At 44.2% G+C, this 22,656-nt stretch overlaps 1 protein-coding gene across 5 annotated transcripts in view; it reads left to right on the top strand.

Annotated features, from left to right (window-relative positions):
* Nucleotides 1-22,656, top strand: part of PSKH1 (protein serine kinase H1) — a 38,387-nt gene that overhangs the window by 6,000 nt on the left and 9,731 nt on the right. The window lies entirely within an intron of this gene.

The following is a 22,656-nucleotide window of genomic DNA, read 5'->3' as shown; positions in this document are numbered from 1 at the left end:
AAGGTTTTATAACCTCTCAAGCGTTTCGGTTCTAGAACGCCATGACTTTGTGAGATGAAGCCCACTGGGAAAGTGTTAATGAGTGGCTAAGTTTATGATTCTGAAATGACAGTAAAATAACTGTCAAAAAACCCAAGAGTAAATTCTTGATTACTTTTGTATTTTTAGGTATGCCAAGTATGTTGGCATTTTAATGATGGATGGAAGGAGTCTAACATTTTAAGTTTTTAAATGTATTAAACCACTTTAGGATTGTGTTTAAACAAAAATAAATCACTCTGAAGGGTTTTTAGAGGTGTCAGTAAGTCTTTTATACTTTAAAGCTGTCAGGCTAGCTTGTGTTAATAGTTGGAATCTCCAAGTTAAATGAAACTGAGAGGAATATTGGCATTTGCGTAGGAGGCCACTGAGGAGAGCCCAGACTAGGGCCACCGGGTGCTTGTAGGTTGTATACACAAAGGTAGCATGTGCACCGCAGAGAAAGCATTAGAGTATGTTTTGAAAGTGCCAGTGCACAAGCCTGAAGCGTTTCACTTGTTATCCCACCACAAATTACATACTTGAGGAAGCTGTTATGACAGCTATGCATGACGTGAGTGGTTGTTCTGGAAAGCTGTAGATGTTTTACTGCCTGGAAAACAAGTATGTGTCAGCCAGTAGCCTGTATCTTTTGCCCAGATGCTTTCTGTTCTTCTGAAGCCAGGGAACATGGATGCTTTAATTTACCAGTGTAATTAAGCCTATGGCCCTAAATTGCAGGCATGTTTGACTGTAGCCAGGTATTGGCAGGAGATGCAGGAACAGGCTGCCGGCTTTGTGAATAAATTCTAGGTGAAAACAAAGTGAGCCAGAGATTTAGAGGTATCTGGCATGGTTCCTACAACTGTGCCAGCTTTCTTAATGGTGTCTTTTGGACCTTTAAATGCTTCCAAGTTTCTGATGTTCACAGAAAATTGCTCTTCTGTTTTTTGTGGAACACTGGAAGAAGTGGGAAGAGATAAGGCTGTTGATAAGTTCATCAGACTGATGGAAATGGCAGGAGCAGTACGTCCTGGTTTGTTTGGAACAAGAATGGGCAGAGTACTTGACTGTGTTGCAGAAGGTGTCTGTCTTGGATAGATGCAGAAGCAGAGAGCTCGTGGGAACAACTGCGTTTCTTCTCTGTAATGTGAACTTTGATGATGTGAAGTGGAAGAGGAAATGTTAAAAGAAGCCTGCGAAGTGAAGCGCCCAGAGCTGACAGCTTGAGCTGTGCAGCTCAGGCAAGTTTCAGTGGGGAAGGAGGGAGCCGTCTTCCGAGCTGTGTTGCTGTACCATGTCTCACAGCGGCAGTGCTGTGAATTTGCTGAGAATTGGTGCAGAGTCCCACTTTTTGAAAGGTCTGGCCTCAAAACCTGGTCAGAGAGGACAAAGCTGTATTGAGAGAGGAATAAAAGCCAAGACGCATGCTGACCTGAGAAGTAGCTCCGTCTTCTTGAAAAACAAGTGAGCTCATGCCCAGCTAATGTATTGCTTTCTGACTGGGACCCTCTTACCACCACTCCCCTGTTCCTGGAGTGTGAGGTCTGTTTGAAGAGGCTATTAGCAGATCGATAGAAGAGGTCTCCCATAATAGGTTATTCAGGTACAGCTGACATCACTGCTCTGATTATCTCTTGTATCTCCTTCTGTACTTTCTCAGCTGCTTGGAGTGATGGGTAGGGTGAGGAATGAAGAAAAGCTGGCTTTGTAACTTGGCATACTTTTTTTCCCCGAGCATCTCTTGAGTAAGGGTTACGTGGGCTATTGAGATTGCATTTGATATAGCCTGCTACAAAGTCATTCTCTTTCACTTGTTTTGTTAGAACTCGCTAGAAAGAAGATTTGGCAATATTTTAATTGAAGTCTTGGGGATAAAACTGATTTCTGGGGATCTCTTTGTAGCTTAAAAAGTTGTCTGAGGAATAAAGCTGGAATTCCATTCACGGTTTTTTCCTTTGAATTTGAAAGTGCAGAGATGAACATCAGGCCATCGTTATCCTGCTAGGACAGGCTTGCTCTGGTTCTTTTTCAAAGCTTGTCCTTCTGTTGAATACTGATACTTTTATGTTGCTTTAAACACCTGAGAAAATTGCTGGAAGATGTGGAAGATAATATAAGTTATGGTTAAATAGGGAAACTGAGCTAGGGTGTATGTATTGTTCTGGTTTTGATACCTGATCTGGGCAAATAATTTACCCTTTGTGGTCTGTTTTCCTATTCGTAAAACAGGATCAGCTTTTTGTGGTACTTTCTTCATGGGTGGGGTTGTTGTGGGTACATCTCTTAATCAAACAACCAAAAAACTTGTTCTAAATAATGGTGCTAGTGGATACACTGATAAATGTGACGTAAGGAGAGACATATTTGATATATGAAGGAAACTGGTCATTGCAAGGCTGTAGGAGCTCTGCAAGGGACTTAGCCATCATGCAGAGACACGATTGGTTTTTGTGTGGCTTGCTTAGATTTTCCAGTGGTGTTTATTAAAGTTCCTCACCAAGGGCTCTTGAAGGGACTTTGCAGCTCTAATGCGATAGTGGCCTTTGCACAGATCAGCAATTTGCTGAATGTAAGCACAAAGTTGAAATATGTGGTCAGGTCCATGGTGGGGGAAAAAGCAGTGAAGTTGGAAGGATCTGTCCCCTTCTGCCCAAAAGCGATCAGGATGAAGTTTGCTAATGATGTTGCACAGGGGCTAATGATGATGAAAATGAGGTTTCATTTCGTGGTGAAAACGAGGGCTGTGGACTGTAGAAATTTGCCTGAGTTCGAAGAGTAACTGGACAAATCAATGGAGAGAATGACACTAAAAAGTCCCAAGTATGGATAAAGAGGTCCCTAAGCCACAAGTTTTTGAGACTTGGGAGTATAGGGGGAGGGGGTTTGTGTTAATTGCAACATAAGGACTGTTTTCTTGGGCTCTCCCTCTGTATCTGCTGTCGACTGATGTTGGAGACACTATACTGGACTGGTTAGATCTTTGATCCAGTAACCTTCAGTCCTAGGTTAGTCTTGCCTTCTCTCATTTCATCCCTCAGGTGGGTGCTTCATCCCCTCCCAAGAGTTATTGAGCTGAGTAACAGGCAGGCTGCCTGCAGAGCAGGGAGTGCTCCGAGGCTGTGCATGCAGCGTTTGGGACACCTGCCTGTGTGCTGGGGGTGTTCGGTGATCCCATCTGACACTGATGGAGCAGGTACCATGTCTTGTGTGGTTTTAACTTGTGGTTTGGAGGCAGCGTTATTTCAACCAAGTTTGAGAATTGGAAATCAATCCCAAGGCTTATCAACTCCCATGGGCTAATTTTACTTGCTGTATAATAGTTCTTTGGAAAAGCTAGACATGTAAAAAGTGAGGAAGGCAAACATTTCCTGTTAAATGAAAATGCTTTTGAACTCTTAGATTTCAGCCCAGTGCTGGAGTTCCTCTGTAGGTAGGTGGAAAAGCAGGCAACGTATACAGACTACATGGTAATAAGAAGTGCATTTTTGCAGATGATAAAGTTAGTTTAACTTCCCACCCTCCTGCAGGAACATGTTTGTTTGTGGGTTTTGGTTTTTTTTCCCCTTGGGAGAAATGAGTCTTTCTTGACATTATAAATCTATAAAGGAAAGTGTGGTGTGAATTGCATTCTTCTTCTGACTCTATCCTTCTCTGTTTGGTGACTCATTCAGATTTGAAACACGAACACAGAACCTATCTCATTGTCCTGCCTGGCTAGCTTGCTACCTGGTACACTTTCTATGATGGCTTCATTCTGTGACAGCTCCCCTTGCTAGTTAGTGTTGCTGTTTAGAGTTCTGCTTGCTTACTTTCTTTGCACTCCCAACAACACCCCAAGATGCTGTCTTCCCTGTTGCTTCTACATCAGATGTGCAAGGGTGACAGCAATTTTGGGGATGGCTGGTAACACCTCATGTCTAAGTGTTTAAGTGGTTCTTTCTGATCCCATGAGCGTGTGGTGCCTTTCCCTACTGACTTCACACAGAATATAAACCCTTCTGTTTGTTGAGAAACTTGAGTGCCTTTCATGGGAAGTCATGTTTGGAAACATGTCCCCTTCAAATCAAGGATTCTTGAGGGTCTTCACCAAAGTCTAGTTTATAAGGCTTCCTTGGTCTTCATTTAAAAACTGGCCTTTTCTCTCCATCTAAAGAGCTTACCCTGCAGCCTGGCTCTCATTCTAAGTTTGAACCGTTGTAGCATTGCTTTCTCCTGACTTGACAAGTACTTTCTTGCTCTGTTCTTGCACATGTAGATCTGTGCTGCACATTTTTGTATAGCTTGTTTCCTTGTCCATGTCCACCCAGATTTCTTCTTCTCCACTTTTTTTTTTTTTTTACAGTTGGACTTGAGGATCTTAGAGGTCTTTACCAACATGAATGAATCTATGATTCTGTGATTTGGGTTGCCTTCACTTTCTACCTGGGTTCCTTTGCAGTCTTGGTTCACTGGGTCTGTGGATGCTTGTTTGCAGAGATCCTAATGCTGAGAAGGGAGTGCTGTGGTCTGTTAGACTGTCCCTGACATAGATGGCAGCTTCCTAGGATAACCAACAATACTGGAGACTTGTTCATATACATAGGCTTCAAGCAGTTATAATATGGGAAAATAACTAAGATGCACATAAAAATATTGTAAGTAAAATTTTATAATTTTTGTAGTCTTGTCACCTTTTGAAGTTATGTCAAGTCAAAGGAAGGGCACCTATTTCTAAATCTATATGCTTTTATTTATGATAACTTAAGAAACTGATGGCATTCATGAATTGGTTCTGCTTTTTATTTTGCAACAGAGTGGCAAGTGCCAGTCCAGACAGCATCAGCAAAACAGTTGGTCTGGCTTCCTGCAGTACACTGTTGCAATGCATACCACTGAATTTAAACATTACAGGAAAATTTAGGCACAAAGGGACCTCAGGAAGTCTCTGGTCCAAACCTCTGTTCAGGGCAGGGCTAAAGCTAGATGAGGTTGCTTAGCGCCTTTTTCAATCAAGCTTTGAAAATTTATAAGGATGGAGAAGTCACCACCTCTCTGGTCCTTGTCCCAGGGCAGCCCCAGTCTCGTGGGAGAAGTTTTTCCTTTACATCCAGGCAGAATTTACCTGGTTGCAGCTTGACAGTCATCGTTTCCCTTTTCACTGAGCATCTCAGATGTCTGGTGCGGTGTCATCCTCTTTGTAACTGCCCTGACAGTACCAGCTGGTGCAGTTTGATCCCATCCCATTTCTCCAGCTAGCTGAGGTCCTTCTGGATGGCAGTCCTTCCTTTTTGCGTATCAACTCCTCCTCCAAATCTTGGTCAAAAGCAACAGAGAAACGAGTACTAAAAATTTTAATGGTAAAGAGGGATTTGCAGCTCAAATGGCTTCAGAGGAAAGCCAAAGGAGAGGCTTAACATGCAGATTGTGTGGGCATAGCATTTCTTTTTTCTCTTCTTGAGCATTCAGCATCTTAGTGATTATCTGCCCTAGCTTGACGTTGAAAGTGCCAAGTTAAATGCAGGTATTGAGTAAACAGTGCAGGTGCTGCTATGGATAGATTCAGGCTGAAAGAATGAATTGCCATTAATTACATGAACTACCCTAGTAGATAAGTGGAGTAATGTGAGTGGTGTTCCCACAATAACTCAGTCTACGTAAGTAAAGAAACAAAACGCTCTCCTCAGTTTTCCCTGCCTGCAGGTGATCCCAGAAGCAGGAAAAAAGAAGAGTGCTGGCAGTGCATTGGCAAAGGAACTGTGGCCCTATGTTGTTAGGTGCTGCCTGATAGCAAGATTAAAAATATGAAAAGCCATTTTAAACCAGCTGCTGCATGCTTACATGAGTCCTTACCCCAGCTACATCAGTATGACCACAGAGGGTTTCCAAAGTGTTCTTGTAGTTGTCCTCATTGTGCTGGCTGGTAAGAAGACTTGTAACCCCCCAAATCTCTTGTGACACTAATGCAGTCTTACCAACTTTTAATATTAATTTCCTGCATTTATTCAACTTTCTGAAAGACAATGGGGTACAGCTTGAACCCAGGCTTCTTCTGACTCCATGGGGAAACTAGTTACTGAAATGCCTGTCCCTTTGCAAAGGGACTGATCAGTGATTGTGTTATGAGTGGCCAGATTTCCTATCAAATGACAAACTTGTTCTAAAAGAGGCACAAACAATAAAAAAGTAATTATTCTTGGTAACCTCCTTCCCGTAAAAGTTGCAGATGGAGATGTGTAGTGGCAGAGATCCACAGCAAAAAAAAAAAAAACCAACCCAACTTTGTTTTGCATGCTTGTATTTTAGTGTAGAAAATAATTTCCTGTAGGAGAGGAAAGAAAATTGTACTTGCATATCACAAAAAACACCTCTTCACAATCCCTATCATTTTGCAGGAGAGTTCCAACAGTATAGGACAAACATTCTCAAATTTTGGAGGTGGCTTTTTAAAGAACTGTAAGTTTTGCATTGATGCTGCAGCAGGTGGGATCCTTGACTGTCCAGCTGCCAGTCCCGGAATTGCTTCTGCATGTTTGCACTTCTGGTCACTTAGAATTAATTACATAAGCCTAGGTAATTAAAATAAATAAATCTATTTTTTGTTTTGGTGACAAGTATAACCACTTTAGAAAAAAATACCAGTTCAGAAAAAAAATCAAGTTAATGTTAGCTTTACTTTCTATTTTATACTTTGTTTGCCCCAGAAATTTGTCCAGATTTTTTCCTGCAGTTCATACCTATAGCTTTGTTATACCTCATAAAGCTTTGTATAATATGTTATATGCTAATTAAATTGGTTATAGGGTCACAACTGCCTTGAAAGGGGGAAAACTCTCCCTCTGGTGATTTCCCCCTGGTACATGTCTCCTGTTTAAGAATGGCAGTAAGGCAGCCTGTCTTCCCTAGGTTTGGGCTGGAGTATGTGTCCTGGAAAACATTCAAAGCAGATTTAAAAAACTGCCCGGAACAGAGAAGCACCACTGCCTTCTGATGGTCCTGTTGGTTCTGTTTTGTTGGTTTGGTTTTTTTTTCTGATACAGGAGATAGTCATGTATCTACAAGAGGCCAGGAAAGCTAGTATGTGTGTTTCATTTATTGAAGATTTACCTTTGCACGGTGTCCTGTGCTGCCCTTTGCTCTCAGAGGAGCTCCTTGGAAAGCCACCTTATTCTTCTGGAAGTTCTTCATTGCTGAGTGCCTTGGGAGAGTCTGGATGAAGTGAGACCCTTCGCTCGGGGGGGACCTGGGCCAGTCGTGCTGACCGATGGCGTTGACCTCCCTGGCTGTACCAGCCCCAGTCTTTAGAGCCATTAGAAGCTTTTGCAAGACAGTCGTCACCTTGGCCTCTTGTCTTCATGCCAGAAGAGAGAGGAGGTTTCAAACCAGCAGGGTGGCTAATTTTTTCAGTTGTCTTGGAGTTTCAGTGTCCCAGGCAGCTGAAATATAGCATAAGAAGGAAAACAGGGACAGGGCAGCTGAAGGCACAGTTTTAAACCGTATCTGTGGTATTCATTTGCATGATCATACAAGTCTCTGGGACCACGTTTAAGCCTCCTTGGGGCAAGAAAGTTTTTTACTTACAGCAGCTGCTCTGTTTTTTTCCTGTGAGCCATGTTAGATGAGGTGGTAAAAGTGTTTTACAATAGTCCTATTGTTAGAGAAATGCATGCATTTTTTTCTAAAAATTAGGGATTTTTTTTCTATGTAAGGAAGTTTTTTATATAAATTGCTGAGCCCTTTGCCTGGAAAAAGAAAAAAAAATCAATTTACAGAGGAATGTGCTTTTGCATTTCAGATGGCTGTGAGAACACAGTGATTTTTAAGTAGAGCAACAAGAGTGTTGGTGAGATGCAGTCAGATGGCTCTCTGTTGAAAAGGGCACTATACTCTGCTTTGAAGAGCTGAAACACTTGAACAGGATGAAAGCGTGCCTCTCCTAGCCTGGCACAGAACACCGAGGCCAGCCATGTAAATGTACTTCTCTTAGCTTCTGCTCTTTTCTTTTAATGCACTGGGTTAGTGGGTGTGAGTATATGTGGGTTTGTGTCGCACCGTATGTATCTGAGAGCTGAAGTGTTTGTCCAGATCTTTCCTGCTGCAGGAGTGGACATCTTAGGCTCTCTGAAACATGATAAGCTCAGTTAAGCCCTGGAAAATCCTTCAACCTCCTGCATGTGTCATTGACCATGCTGCTGCAATAATTGTGTGCTGTATTAGAAAATACTTTATTTACAAGTAAAGCAACGCCTTTTCCAGTAAAAGGACATTGAAACCTATGTATGCATTTAGAAATTGGTTCCCCTTTGCTTTGGCTGCTTCTTGAGTTGTTTTTTTTAATGTTGTTTCCTCTGCTGGAATTGGTGTCTCAAGGATCTCTCTCAAAATCATTCCTTTTGCCTTTTTACTGTACACTTTAGCTTATGTCACAACTCAGCCATGAAGATAATACCAAATCCCAGGGCAGAGTTAGCAAGGAGAGGGGTGACCTTTCTCTGCATATGTCTTTCATCTCCATACAGCTGCAGTCTGCAACACCCCATTTAGAGTATATTTCACAGAATCTGGCATGTCATCAGGTCAGTGAATTTTCTGACTGGCTATAGTGGCAGGTGAGTTGGCTGGGCTTTCCCTTCCTTTGGGTTTGTGGTTTCTGTGGCTGGAAGCATCTATTAAAACAACAGGGTGGAGACACCACCTGCCTCACAGTGGTGACTTGTTTGCACTGTAATGCTTGGATTTATTCTGGTGTGTCAGGTGGAGGAGCCCAGGCTGGAAGCTCTGTCTAAGCCTTGAACCTCGAAGGCCCTAGAAACAAAGCAAGCAGGAGAGTCTCCATGGAGAAGGGGAGTGTGGTTTTTTCCCAGTAGTTTCATTCACAGCCCCTTTTCCCTAGGGCTGCTCTCCATACCAGTAGCACCTGTGAGTTCAAGGCAGGAGGAGGGGCAGCAGCTGAGCATTTTGGTTAGGATTTTTGGGTGAATTGACAGGGTTTGGAAAAGTGATGCACAGCATGTGGCACGTAATTATTGTGAGGATGGAGGAAGGCAGGAGCCACATCTGAAGCAAAAGGTCTTGCAATAATGCTGTGATTTGACATACTGTATTTCATTCCTGCATTTCTGGGCCCTATAAAATCCTATTAATGGCAGAATAGTATTTCTGCAGAATCAGGGATGTAGGGATAAAGGTTCTGGTAGGGTAGAAACAGAATATTAAGCTCCCTCTATGCAGAATATACATTATTAACAGAAGGGATTTGAACTATCAACTGCCATTGGTGTCTTTGACTCCTTTGCAGTCCCTAAAAACAGACTAGGCAGTTTCCTCTTTTACCTTTTGCTTTCTACCTGTGCCTCAGATGTGTTGTTTTTCCAATACCTTAGTAGGGGTTTGTTTTGAGTGGCAAGGCACGCTGCTGCATGCTTACTTGCTACAGACCAAGGTTTAGCGAGTGAGAACGTCAATTCTGCATCGGAAGAAGCTGTGATCTGCAAGAAATGACTCTTAGCTGCAGGGAGGATGGGGTTTGCTTGACCATGCTACCTCATCTGCATCCAGTGTTTCACTGGGGCTGGCAGATGGGCTATGTTGTATTGAGAGTGCAGGAGGTTTTTACCTTGCTGCCGCCTTGCATTTCCACCAGTGAATGTGGTAGAAACATTGAGTTTCCTAAAAGACCATGGGAAGGAGAAAGAGTAACCGCTTTTACTGCAGCTCTGCAAGCTTTGAGAGGTGATCTGTGCAAACCTGGCCTGTTCTAAATGCAACAGCTGTCCTCTCCTCCCTTTGGGAGATGATGGCTGTGGGGTAGGAGCCTGTGCTTCTGGGCAGAGGTGGGTTTGAAGTTCAGCTGCTCCTGAAGATGGGCTTGTGCTAGGTGCAGCCCTTGAGCTGCAAGCACTCGTCTGGTTCTGTGTCGTCAGTGCTGTGACATGCACAGGAGTTTATCATGGCAGGTTGTGGGGTGAGTGGATGGACATAATATCTTAAACTGCTTCAGCTGAATTTGCTAAATCTGGCCTGCCAAGGACCTAAGGGTGGTATGGCTCCAGTCCATCCTATGGAAATACAAAAGTAGAACAGTGGTACTACTCTAGAGGCACAGGGAGCCCTGACCGACACCTGTAAAACATTTTTAAAGTGAGCTTTCAGGTGGGTGCTGTAAACGTGTTCCACTCTGGAGAAAATTACAGCACCTTCCTTCCTAGCTCCCATCGGAGCCACCAGGCGGAGCACCAGACTCGGAGGCTTTGCAGAGCTGGCACATGGCTGTAGTTCCAGCTGCTGTCCCTGCTGCCCAAAAGCTAGTTTTATTTAATCAAAGCTGAGGTCTGCAAAGAAGGGCTGTGAACATGCACCTTGTGGCAAATCATTTTGCGGCCTGTAATTGACCCTGCCTTAGAGAGAGGCAGTTGAACCTGATATACTTGGAACAACCTGCTATTGAAAGATGTGTCCGTTTTCCTCTGTCCAGCATTTGTGACTTCCCTAGCAGTTGCAGTGTGCTCCTGCCCTAGGATGATACAAAAGAGGAGTCAACCAGCATACATAATGGCATAGGTAGGAAGTCAAGATTTTGTTTTCAAATAGTTAAGATCTCTCTTCAGCTGCAAAACCTGTTTTGGGGAGCTTCTGTTGGTACTGAGCCCGGCAGGGCTAAAAAGGTGCTTCCTAAACCTGGAGTTTTTCTTGGAAGTCTCTTTACCTAATCCCTGAAATCCCTAAATCTGATGAGATTGCAATTGAAGCTTTTGGGCTGGTAGACACAAGGGAACTGGGTTAGTTGTTCTGCACTGGAAGGGGCGGCTCACCCCAACAGCAGCGCATCAGAGCTCCCTGGTTTGGAGCGTGAGCTTCAGGGCTGACGCTTCTGCTGTCTCCATTCTCACCACTCTGCTGCTTTGCCCTCCTGCTGCCCTGAGTGAGTGCTAAGATAGAAATCTGAGGCACGTTTTCCAATACATTTGTTATTTTAAGTGGATGCTTTTATGGATTTTCCTGAAAACTGAGCTTTTACTGATACACCAGATTAGTGCTGATTGGTAAAATGGGAGCCATGCGGACAAGTTGAGGAGAGGCAGAACGTTCTGCTGGTGGCAATTGAGAGATACCCGCTGTTACTGCAGCATATGCTTAACTGCTGGTGCGGACGTATGCCTGGCTGTGTGCCTATAGCTTGTGAGCTTCCATCAGCATGATACACCCTACATATCAAATGCACCCAGCATTTCAGGCACTTTTGAGTGAATAACTGATGAATTTGATTTTTGTACCTAACAAAAGGTAGAATTGAGCTGTCTAAGAGGGGAAGTATTCACATGTTTCCTATCTTTGTCCGTGTCTAAAGAATAATTTCTAAGGGATTCTTTCAGTCTGGTGAGTTTGAGAATGGTTATGTACCTCAGACGTAAGAAAAGTTTCTTGTTATAGTTGTAATGACTCAAAAGACTTCATATACTGTTATATCGGCTGCTGATAGGAATACCTGAGTTACAGTTTCTTATCTCTTTCCACTTAGTCCTTCATATTTTTTTCATTTGCTTTTAGCTTTCCAAGGAAATCTTGATAGCTTTCTTAAGCTACCGTTTTGCTCAAGAGGCAGATATTGCAAAATTAAGGAAAAGTAGCTTGGCTCTTAGATGAGAATGTAAAATCGTTTTATGGCATACACATCTTCCAGAATTCATAGGAGTTCCTGTACCTCTAGTGTTTGGCACAGGGGCTTGGCAAGGCTAGACCTGACATTGGACTTAGCTATTTCATGAAAGTGTTCCACGGTGTCTGAAAAATCCCTGTTTGGAAACCCACAGTAGCACTTGATAGCCTTGCTTTGGAAACCTTCTGTGTGCGCTGGATGTATGCCAGGCACATGGAGCTCCCAAACAGTCAGTATGGGTAAATCCAATGAGTAAGCATGATAACCGTTGTTAACAGAGAATCTGAATTACCCATGTCTGCAGGCAAAGGAGAGGCAGAATTTGAAATATTCCTCATCTTCTGGAAGCAGGGAGCCTTCTCCTGTCCCTTGCTTTGGGCAACCAGCGTTGCCTCACATGTCTTCTGCATCAGCTGATACCTTCTGTGTCAGTGGGTGAGAAGTACTGTGGGGAAAAGGGGGAAACTGTGTTCTCCACTTACTGCTACAAATCATTTTGTCCTCGTCTGCCCTTCATGCTGAGCAAAACTTCTTTGCCTAGAAGCTAGGAAAATAATGTTCTCCAGTCTTCCTGGGGGCAGAAGCCAGCGGACAGATTCTGCTATACGGCACTTTCAAAATCTGCCACGCCACAGGTGAAGCAGGGAGAGCATGGGGACCAAATATTCTATTTCCCCAAACCTGTTGTGTTAAAAAGTGGCTCGTCAACAAAGTAGAATATGTAGTGACCATGGTTCTCTAGAAATTGCCAAAGATCCAGTGGTACTTGGGGGTTTATTGACCAAGCCCAGTGAGGGAGGGGGAGGTATGTTCTTCATATTTGCAGGTGACATTGAATTGGAAGGGCTGTGAAGTGCATTGAATTCCAGATGGCCCTAATGAATTTGAGCAATTCAATAGCAGGTGCAAATGTTTTAAAGTAAGAGTAAATTAGTGCACAAAAATGGGTGAAGAACAGAAGATTAGAAGGTGGTGGCCTGTCAGAAGAGGATCTGCCTATGAATCACAAACTATTATGCCAGACAGCAATATCATACTTGTGGAAAAACACAAATGTACTGAGGTGTATGGACAGAAAGACAGGCTGTGTGTGGTGTAATCCTGCTGTGTTTAGTGGTGGCTGCAGCGTGCCAAGCTCCAGCTCAGACACTTCTAGGCAGTGACCTTCAAAAACACTGCAGGGTAAGCGGAGAGACTTGACAGAAGATCAACAAAAACAATTGTGAGTCAAAAAATCCACACTCTTTGGAAGATTGAAACATTTTTGACTGTTTGACCTAAAGAAAGTGTTGTCATAGCGTTTGCAAATATACAAAAAGCGGCTTCAAAGAGGAAAAGGAATAATCTCTTTTCCAGATTAAGTCAAGCAAGAGCCTTAGATTGCACTTAGAAGGATTCACATTAGACATTTTACAATACTAATGTCTCCCACTCCTAAAAAAAATTTACCCAGAGGATTGCTGAAGCTGTCTTGAAGACCAAGTTAGGCAGTCATCTGTCAGGGATGATGCATCTGTGGTGGATCCTTTAGGGACTGTGGGATGGATTGAATGATCCCTGGATGTCCATTGCAGCCCTGTTTTTATCCTGATTTCCCAAGGAAGGAAAGTTTATGGAATTGTGCTCTTTGTCTTTGTCTCCCACAACTAACTATTTAACTTCTAAGGTCAGTTTCAGCGCAGTTTGAGCAATGTGGAGAATTCAAAGGCCTGAAATTTCTATGAATTTTACAAAATTCAGTGGCTCAGCAGGAGAGAGATCTAAATTCCTATCTTTGCTGCAGGAAAGGTAATTAAGTATCAGTCCAAATTTATCCAGAGAGCTGATCAGCACATGTTTATTTTCGAACGATTTGTGGCACACTTGACCCTGTTAAGTATGTGGGATGGAGCCTGGGCAGTGGTGCATGTAGAAAGGAGGGACATGCTGCTGCCATGGTGGGGGACATGACAGTGCTGTCCAGGGACAGGGAGGAGAAGCACTAGAATCATAGAAACCTCGGTTACAGGAGACCTTGAACCCCATTCAGCTTGAGATGGGACTGTTCCCCATAGTAGATCGTGTTGGCTGTTACTTTGTCTTCCTGAGTCTTGAAAAAGATCTCTGAGGATGGAGATCCCTCACCTTGGTGAGGACCTTTTCCAGGGCTGTACCACCTTTCCCTGGTATCTCCTGATACCAACCTTACAAAGCGCAGCTTCTCCTATTGCCCCTTGTATTGTTTGGACCTGCTGTGTGGCCCTGTAATCCTTGTAACTACTTTCAAATAAATGTAATCTGCTATTAGATTGCCCTTAGACTTCTCTTTGCCATACTGAACAAGCTGAGCTCTTTCCACCCCTTCTTGAAGGCTGTGTGTCACAGACCCCTGGCCATCTTGTCAACTCTCACCCAGATCTTCTCCACAGCCTTCTTCAAATGGGGGATGGCCAGGCTTGACAGTAGTTAGTGTGATTCCACATAGCAAACTGAAAACTTGAGCTTCTTTTTGAAAAAAACAAACAAAAAAAACCCAACCAAACAAAAAAACCCAACCCAAAACCCCAAAGCCAACCAATGCAGGAAAGAACAGGGTAAGATAGAACAGGGAGGAAAAATAAAATCCCATCAGTATAAGATTATAGATGCAGAATTAGGTATGTGTAGGCTAGGGATGTTTGAGGGGTCCCTACTATAATTTTTCCTTGTTGTGTATATGCAGTTCCAGTGACATACTTTGTTGTTCAGCAGGATCTGTCTCCTTCACTGAATAGTTCTGGATGCTGAAAGAGACTGAGAAGATAATAAGGAGAAATGCAGTGGAGCGGGATCCGGAACAGTTGTCCTGCTCTGGTTTCTAACAAAAACATCCCAAATAATGCTAGGAAAGACCACTGTAAACCAGTCACCCAGGACTGAAATGTGCTAAAACAAGTGAACCTACTTCTAGTGTCTCCTGTTGTTTTGTGCACTTAAAAATTTTCTAAGTGGCAATAGTTTATATCCACCTTGCCTACCCAAACCAGCACTTTCTGGGAGAGAAACAGGAATGTCATTAGATTGGGCCATACTGGCCTAACTTGGAAAGCACTTAGATACCTAAACGTGGGCTTTCAGGAAATGCTTGGATGGACAAAGGGACATTTTGCCACCTCTGACCCATGCCTGGGTTGGAATCTGATTAAAATTGAAACTGTGACTAAAGAAGAAAGGAAAGCCAAGCCAGGCAGCGGGGCAGGTGCTGCTCTTCTGCTGGAGCCTGGGCACTGCTGGTGGTTTCAGCCCAGCTCCACACCTGCATGGTGCATTTGGTGCTTGGGTTCAAGGAGCCTCCATGCTGTCCCAAGCAGTAGAGGAGAGCTGCTGCCAGCCAGGGAGCAGGGCACAGTTGGACTAACAGCTAAGACTGTCTTAAGATTTACTCCCCCTCATTCCTTCTCTTGTAAGCACCCAGGGCTTGTGCATCAACAGCTTGAAGCCTGTGGGAGTGTGTGTATGTGGAAGGTTATAAGCTTATCTGTTCACCCTCCTCCACTGCACTAATCGTCGTGATAAAAGATATTCTTCCTCCTGGGGGAAGATTTTTCCTCGGTATCGGACACCGCCGTTTCTTGCTTAAACTGTTACTCTGATTTGGTATGTAGAAACAAATGCGTATTAGCTTCAGTTCCAGTTCTTAGCCAATACATCTTTTTGCTGTGTGAACCTCAGGAAGTTCAACAAGGCCAAGTGCAAGGTCCTGCATGTGGGTTGGGGCAATCCCAGGCACAAATACAGTCTGGGCAGAGAGCGGGTTGGGGGTGTTGGCTGGTGAGAAGCTCAGCATGGCCCAGCAATGTGCGCTCGCAGCCCAGAAAGCCACCAGTATCCTGGGCTGCAGCGCCAGCAGGGTGACGGAGGGGATTCACCTCTGCTCTGCTCTGGTGAGACCCCCCTGCAGTGCTGCATCCACCTCTGGGGCCCCCAACATAAGGACGTGGACCTGATGGAGCAGGTCCAGAGGAGGCCAGACAGATGGTCCGAGGGCTGGAGCAGCTCTGCTGTGAGGACAGGCTGAGAGCGCTGGGGTTCTTCAGCTTGGAAAAGGCTCCAGGGAGACCCTAGAGCACCTTCCAGTACCTAAAGGGACCTACAAGAAAGCTGGAGAGGGGCTTTTTACAAGGGCATGTAGTGGCAGGACAGGGGGCAGTGGCTTTAAACTGGAAGAAGGGAGATTTACATGAGCTGTTGGGAAGAAATTCTTCACTGTGAGGGTGGCGAGGCACTGGCAGAGGCTGCCCGAGCAGCTGTGGCTGCCCCACTCAAGGCCAGGTTGGACGGGGCTTGGGGCAACCTGGGCTAGTGGAAGGTGTTCCTGCCCATGGCAGGGGGAGTTGAAATTAGATGACCTTTAAGGTCCCTTCCAACCCAAACTGTTCTATGATCTCTTAAGATAATTAAGAATGAGAGATCATAATCCAGATCAAATCTGAATTTTTCTTTGGAGAAAAAAAGCACTGAAGATGTCAGGATACCCAGATGTTACGAATAGATTGAGATAGGTGTTCCCAAGTTTAGTTACGGCAAATGCTATTGTGAACTGGTGCTATAGCAATACCGTTGGAAATTTCTGACTCCTTCCACTGCTTGCCTTTTTTGATGACTGTCTCCAGCAGTCTGTATTCGGTGATCTTGTCTTTTCACCTGTATTCTTTAGAGTCCAGGTCTCTTGACCCTGAGTTTTCTCAATATATGATTTCTCAGTCAAGGCAGTGGTTAAAGTCCCCTGTATCTAACTGTAACTTGCTGACATATTTTGAAGAGATGTGTCTGAAGTGATCCAAGCTAAAACCTGGTATTACCCTATTTTAACATACCAGTTATTTCCCTGGACATTACAGTTAGAAGAGCCATCCCTGGCTGTAGAGAAAAGCTTTGTGTTTTGTGGTTTTTTTGTAGCTGCTGTAATTTTATTGCATGTTTCTAGCTGAATACTCAGTGCTTGTACAGGGAAAATCAGCTGGCTATTTCCATTCAGAAAGCTGGGTTATGGAAGTTCACAGCACCAGATGGCTGCGCATACTTATAATGCTGTGGATTATTAAAGGGCTGTTGTATTTTTCCTCTTTCATCCTTCCTTTATTCCTCCTCCCCACATCAACAAATTAATGCTGAATGCTTGGGAATCCGTCCTGTGCAGACTTCAGCACATTACATCTTTTCATTGGAAACTTCTTGTTCCAGTTCTTTTGAAGTGCTTGGTTTTGATCACCTCTTTGCAACTGCTCGTGGGCTGAGCGATGCCCAGGACTGTGCAAGCCTGTCGTTGTTGGAGCCCCAGCACAGTCCTAGGCTGGTTTAGCACTTGACATCTCATAGTTGCTGTGCCCAGCTTGCACTTTCAGAGCCGACCCTTTCCATTTTCTGAAGTCATGTAAGAACCTCCTAAATTAGACAAAACTGCTACATTAGTGTGAGTGTGTGAAAGATGCAATGCAAAGAATACTTAGGGACCTTTAGTAAAAACTAACAGCCTGTCACTTCTCTACCACCAAAGACATCTGAATTTTAAAATGCAGCTATTCTGAGAAGTGGTAGAAAATGATGTGCCCTGCCTCCACCACCACAGATACATGTTGGATTGAGTTGTTTTTGTGGAGGGGGAAAAAAAGCAAGCCTTTGCTGTCCATATTGGTGATACCTGGCTGCCATCTGTGTCCAGATTGACTTTCTTGTTAATGTTTTTAATGGTCCAGATGTCTTCAGTGGGACTGTAAACAGCAGCAGTGGGTGAGCACAGAGTGGAGGTACGTACAGGGACACGTACACGGTTCTGAGCAGCGGTATGGCCAGGTGTGTCTAGAGGTAGAGCTGTTGCAAGCCTTGCATCCCACGTATGTTCTGCAGGGCAAGAAAGGCTTGTCCTGATGTGTGTAATTACCATCCAGAGCAAACTCCTCTTAAGAATTCTGCCTGCCCAGGTCGGGGTGGTCTTTGCAGCTTCTTGAAGCATGGTGTGTGCGTGGCCAGTCCTCACAGGGGTGCAACTGTGTATCTGGTGGAAGATGTACTGCTGACATCTAGAGACCTCTGAAATCTGATTTTAAAAAAATACTTGGGGCAGGGGGAAAGTAGCTTAGAAACCTGAATATAACAGAAATATTTTAAAGAACTAGTGTCCAACAGGAAAATGGGTTAGAAATGTCTTTGCCATGTATTTTAAGGTAAAAACAAGTAAAAAGCCAGCATAAAACAGTTGTCTTGTTATCTTGTGCAGTGGAAGTTTTGGTTACCGCTGGACAGCAGTGTACGCTCCCATCACAGGCAGGATAAAATTCAGGGACTCTGTTCTGGTATCTGAAATCAGCCCTGAAAGCTGCTCAGCCTGCAGGGTGCTGGTTCCCAGCCCCCCGGGTTAAGTTCAGTTGGACGAGAAGACCCCCGTTGGTCACGCAGGTCAGCGTTTCATTTCAGATGTGTGTGTTGGGAGGTCTCTGCGGTGTGCGCCAGGTTCGTGCTCACTTCAGCTGTAAGTGAAAGAGGCGGGTTGGTTGTTCAGACTGGAGAGTAACATGTTTGTTCCCTGCATGCTGGCATGGACAGCGCCTCAACAGCTTTTATGCTGATGTGAATAATAAGCAGCGGGGGGTGGCGGGATTTAGTCACAGAGGGCCTAGCACTGCACAAAATCACCTAGCCTAAGTGACACCTGGGGGGGATCTCTTGCTTTTCCTCCTCCCCCAGACTCGGAGCCTGAGTCTGAATAAAACAGCACACCTGAGAGCTCTTGAAGGCATTGTGAATGAGGCTGCTTTCCCCCGAGTGTATTATCTAGCAGGGCTGAATTCGTGGGTCAGCAGCGTGCCCTGTGTTTTATGCAGCTTATGAGTTCAGGGGATGCTTTTGTAGGAAATCCTGGTGCGCTTTGGAAGCAGCAGCTGTCATTCCTGGGGGGCCAGAGCTACAGATCTCCACCATGGGAGTTTCTCCCGTTGTCATTAAGGCCGTGAGACAGACTGTGGCATGAATTTTGTACTTGAAGTACTGCTAATTCTGGATTCTGTGCCAGTCACTCACCTGGGCTGATCTAGCTGCCTCTGCAGCCACCTGGTGAATCATGCCAAGGAACGGTGGCTGAGAGCCCCTGCAGCAAACTGACCAGAGGCTCCCTGGTTTGGCTCATTGTGGTTGCACAAACCAAACTGTGTTGGCATGGTGGAGACTGCAGCATCAAATGGGGGTGGTGTGCTTATCTTCTGTGGCATGGAGCGTTGCTGTTAACAGTGACAAGGGCACGATACGAGGGCAGTCCCTCCAACCAGGTGCACATGTTCAACCCAATGTATCTGCTGGGGCAGGCTCACTCCCAATAAATCTTTTTTGTCTTGTAAAACTTTAACGTATCCAACTGATGGTTTTCTGTAGTGAACCTGGCAGGAACCTGTCTGCTGCTATAGGGCTTCTCAGCCTCCCTGGTGCTTTGGGATTGGGATGCAGTATTTTTGACCGAAGAGCAATCTTTTGCAGCTGTGATAACATATTTTGTGCTTAATGTTGTTGTAAAGACCAACTGGCAAGGGAAATTCAGGCCTTTGCAGTTCTGGGTGTCCTCATCCTCCCATTAACATTGTCCTTAGAGCTCATGTCAGTTCTCCTGAAAACAACACGTAACTTGAGTACGAATCAGGAAATCAATATGTATTTTTCCTTCAGTGAGTACTGTCAAGACTAAAAGCAAAGCTTGGAAGTTAGAGGACTGATTCTTCTTTTATTTGCACAGGACTAACCAGAAGATCCCTCTGCGGCTTTGTGTCTCTGGAGAAAATGTCAAGAAGCTTCACTCTGTGTGTGTAGGCTTGTGCACCAAGGGCTGTGCCTGTGGAGTTGAGAAGACCTCTCGGATGACCAGGGAGGAGTTGCTGTTGGCTTGGAGAATGCTGTAGTCAGGCTGAAACAGGTCACCTGTTAGAAATGGATCTGTCTGAAATCTGCCAGGTTGCCATCTCCAACTTCATTCATGGTTTCACCAGGCAGTGAAAGAACTATGAGACTTTGGAGTCTGAGCATCAGTGACCCTGTGCCACATGAGTGACTATGTGGTCCCACTTTAGGTTGTCTATGGAGGTGTGGGGTGCTGAAAGGTGTCACCTGGGCCTGGAGGGATGCAAAGGGACAGGCACTCTGACGAGGAGGGAATTCTGCCAGTAACTGCAATTCTTAGATATATGATGTCCATGTACATCTTTACAGCCCATCTTCCTTCCCCTCTCCCTGAGAGGCCTCTTGGATTCAGTTTTTGCATTGGATAACTGCATGAAAGATAGAAGTGAGGAACGGATGACTGCACAGCTCATCTCAAAGATCATGAGTTACTAATTGCTGGTTTTCTGTTTCAAATATCCTCACAGTCACTAGAGAAAGTTCAGCAGGCTTTCCTGCCTCCTAGGGATCTCTGCATGCCTGAAAGTTTGTGCTAGTTACTAGGTAGGTTGTGGCTTTGTTGATTATTTTTTTTTTTTGTTTTGCTTTGGTTTGCTTTGTTTTTTCTGTAATGTAAGGTTATAGTAGTACTAGGCTTTACTGCATCTCATCTCTTCTGATCTCAGAAACCCAGCAGTCCTGCTCCCGTCTGGTGAACAGAGGGGAGAGTGCCTTAGAGCTGTTGTCCTGTAAGCATGAGCTGTTAAGTCTTCACCAGTGCTTCTTGATCATTAGATAAAGGATAGCAAGATGATGGTAAGATACCCTCCTTCACACCCTGCTGAGCCTGCACTGGAGGGTAAAGACAAACTGTTGTTTCCCTTGGTTGTTGCAGGGACCCTCATTATTTCTGCTGTAGGGTGAGCTGTTTGGGTTTACTTACTGCAGCTCTTTGCCCCACCCCCTTTTTTTTTTCCCTTTTTTTTAATTCTGCTGGATTGTGGTGTTAGCCACTCTGCTAAATTCTGGAGTTACAGACAGACATTACTTTCCAGGGGATGTTCAGTCCTCCAACATGAGGGCCAGTAGTCTCCAGCATTAAACTAGCTTGTCCAGTGTTTGTCTCCTGAGAAATGAGGTTTGTGAAATGGGTATTGCACCAGCTATCCCAGACAGAGGACCTGATTGCAGTTGATTGAAAAGCTGGTCACCTGTAGGAGGTCTCTGCTGGCACTCAGCAAGTACCACTGAGGGCCTGCTCAGAATATGGCTGTTTTGTTTTTTGTTTTGTTTTTTTTTTTATGATATGTAGGAAGAGAACAGAACTACTGTAGTACCTTACCCTCTGGAGGAGTGTAGTCTAACAGGGAACAGCACAGAAGTTACACTCAAACTGCATTACATTTGACATCAGTTCATAGAGGAACTGGAGTGCAAGGTGAACAAGTATTGGTGACTTCTCTTCATTTTTGTGGTATTTTTGTGCCACAAAAGAAAGGAACTTGTCAGTGCAGCAGTGAGATTAAAGGCAAGGCTCTCTGATGGGGTTTAGTTGATGCAGTGTTTCATGGCCACTGGATGGAAGCATTTTCCTTCCAAGCCATTCTCTCTTTCTCTTCAGAGGAGCAAAATCTCATCTAGATTGCTTCAGTCCTGTCATGTGAGTGCACCTCGTGTCTTGCACTCATGTCCTTCTTGGTGTTCCCCAAACACACCAGTGTCAGCCTTCCTCAGCTCTTACACAGCTCCTGCTGCTGCCTTGCAGTATTAGTTGGAAGGGGTCCTGGGGTCTTGCCAAGTTAAAACTGCTGTTTTGCCAACTGATGCAAGGTTTCTGGAGAGTGGATATGTTTCTCCAGGGACCAGGGTTGAAAATTGCTACATTCATTCCACTCAGTGCTTCAGTAGCATGCAGCCTCACTTATTTTTAAAGAAAAGGTTTCAGTGAAATAAAACCAAAGATGTGTATGGTGCAGCAGATAAAATCTCTGGCTGCATAAACAGATCAATAAACTGATTTATGTTTGCTGACCAGAAGAAAAATTTAATTGCAAGTACTCCATATTCAATGTTTCTGATGGAACTAGAGTAATTGGAATAATGAGAAATCCAATTTGCTCCTGTTTGGAGTTTATTGTTCTTTAGGTTTCATTAAACTGGGCTGGTGCAATGCACAGGCCGCTCAAGGCTCAGGCTGGTTATTTACAGTTTGTAGGTTTTCAGAATGATAAGTTCTTCATGGATTTCTTCAAATTCTATATTACCACATTGGCCATCTTTTAATATGACTTGGAATGATGGAAGTAATGTTGTTCCTGGTGTTTAGAGTCTCATTTCACCCTCCAGAATCTCCTGCTCTGTGTTGGACAGCCATTGCTTTACTGAAGGTTGAATGCATCTGGATGGCAAAGTAGCTCTCAGGTTGCCTCAAGGTCCAGGCCGGTGCCATTACTAACATGTGCAAGAGGAAATAATGCTTTCCTGCATGTCCTGGAGGTGTATTTCCCAGAAAAGTATTGTTCTGTCAGTCCTCATGTATTTTTCAATTGAGTGCATCTCTTGCATCTCTGTGGATTTAAGTAGAAAAAGAGAGGATGCAGATCCTGGCATGATTGTATCTCTGTGAGGGACAATATTCAGAAAGGTAAAAGGTTTTAGATAAGATGAGAAGAAACATCCCAGGAAAAACCAACAGGGTTGGAGTTGTGTAAATGTGTTTTCTCTATCTGAGTGGGACAAAAGCTGTTTCAAGGTATCTCAGTCATCTCAATCACTGGCAACAATAATGAAAATGGTGGTAAAGAGTTCTTAAATAGTTATTGCCAGGAGAGTAGAATTTTTCACCAGCATATAATACCACTTTGAGTTAAAGTCAGTAAACTGCATAGACATATGGTTAGCCTAGGCATCTCATTAGTGTTATTTGGGGAGTGGAAAACGAGTCCTCTGTGAAGGAGACAGAATGGGGTGAGCTTTCTGTTCTGCTAGGAGGACGAGGTAAGAAGTGATTGGAAATTAATGGGCTGTGGATGAGTCATGATGAATTTGTGGGTTTAACTGTGTGAGTAGCTGATAAATGAGTAAAAAAAAAAAAGCTACAGAACAGTGTTTTTTAAAAAAGTTTT

This window comes from Falco biarmicus, chromosome 15, assembly GCF_023638135.1.
Source record: "Falco biarmicus isolate bFalBia1 chromosome 15, bFalBia1.pri, whole genome shotgun sequence".
Lineage (NCBI taxonomy): Eukaryota > Metazoa > Chordata > Aves > Falconiformes > Falconidae > Falco > Falco biarmicus.
This window is presented reverse-complemented; position numbering and strand designations above follow the sequence as displayed.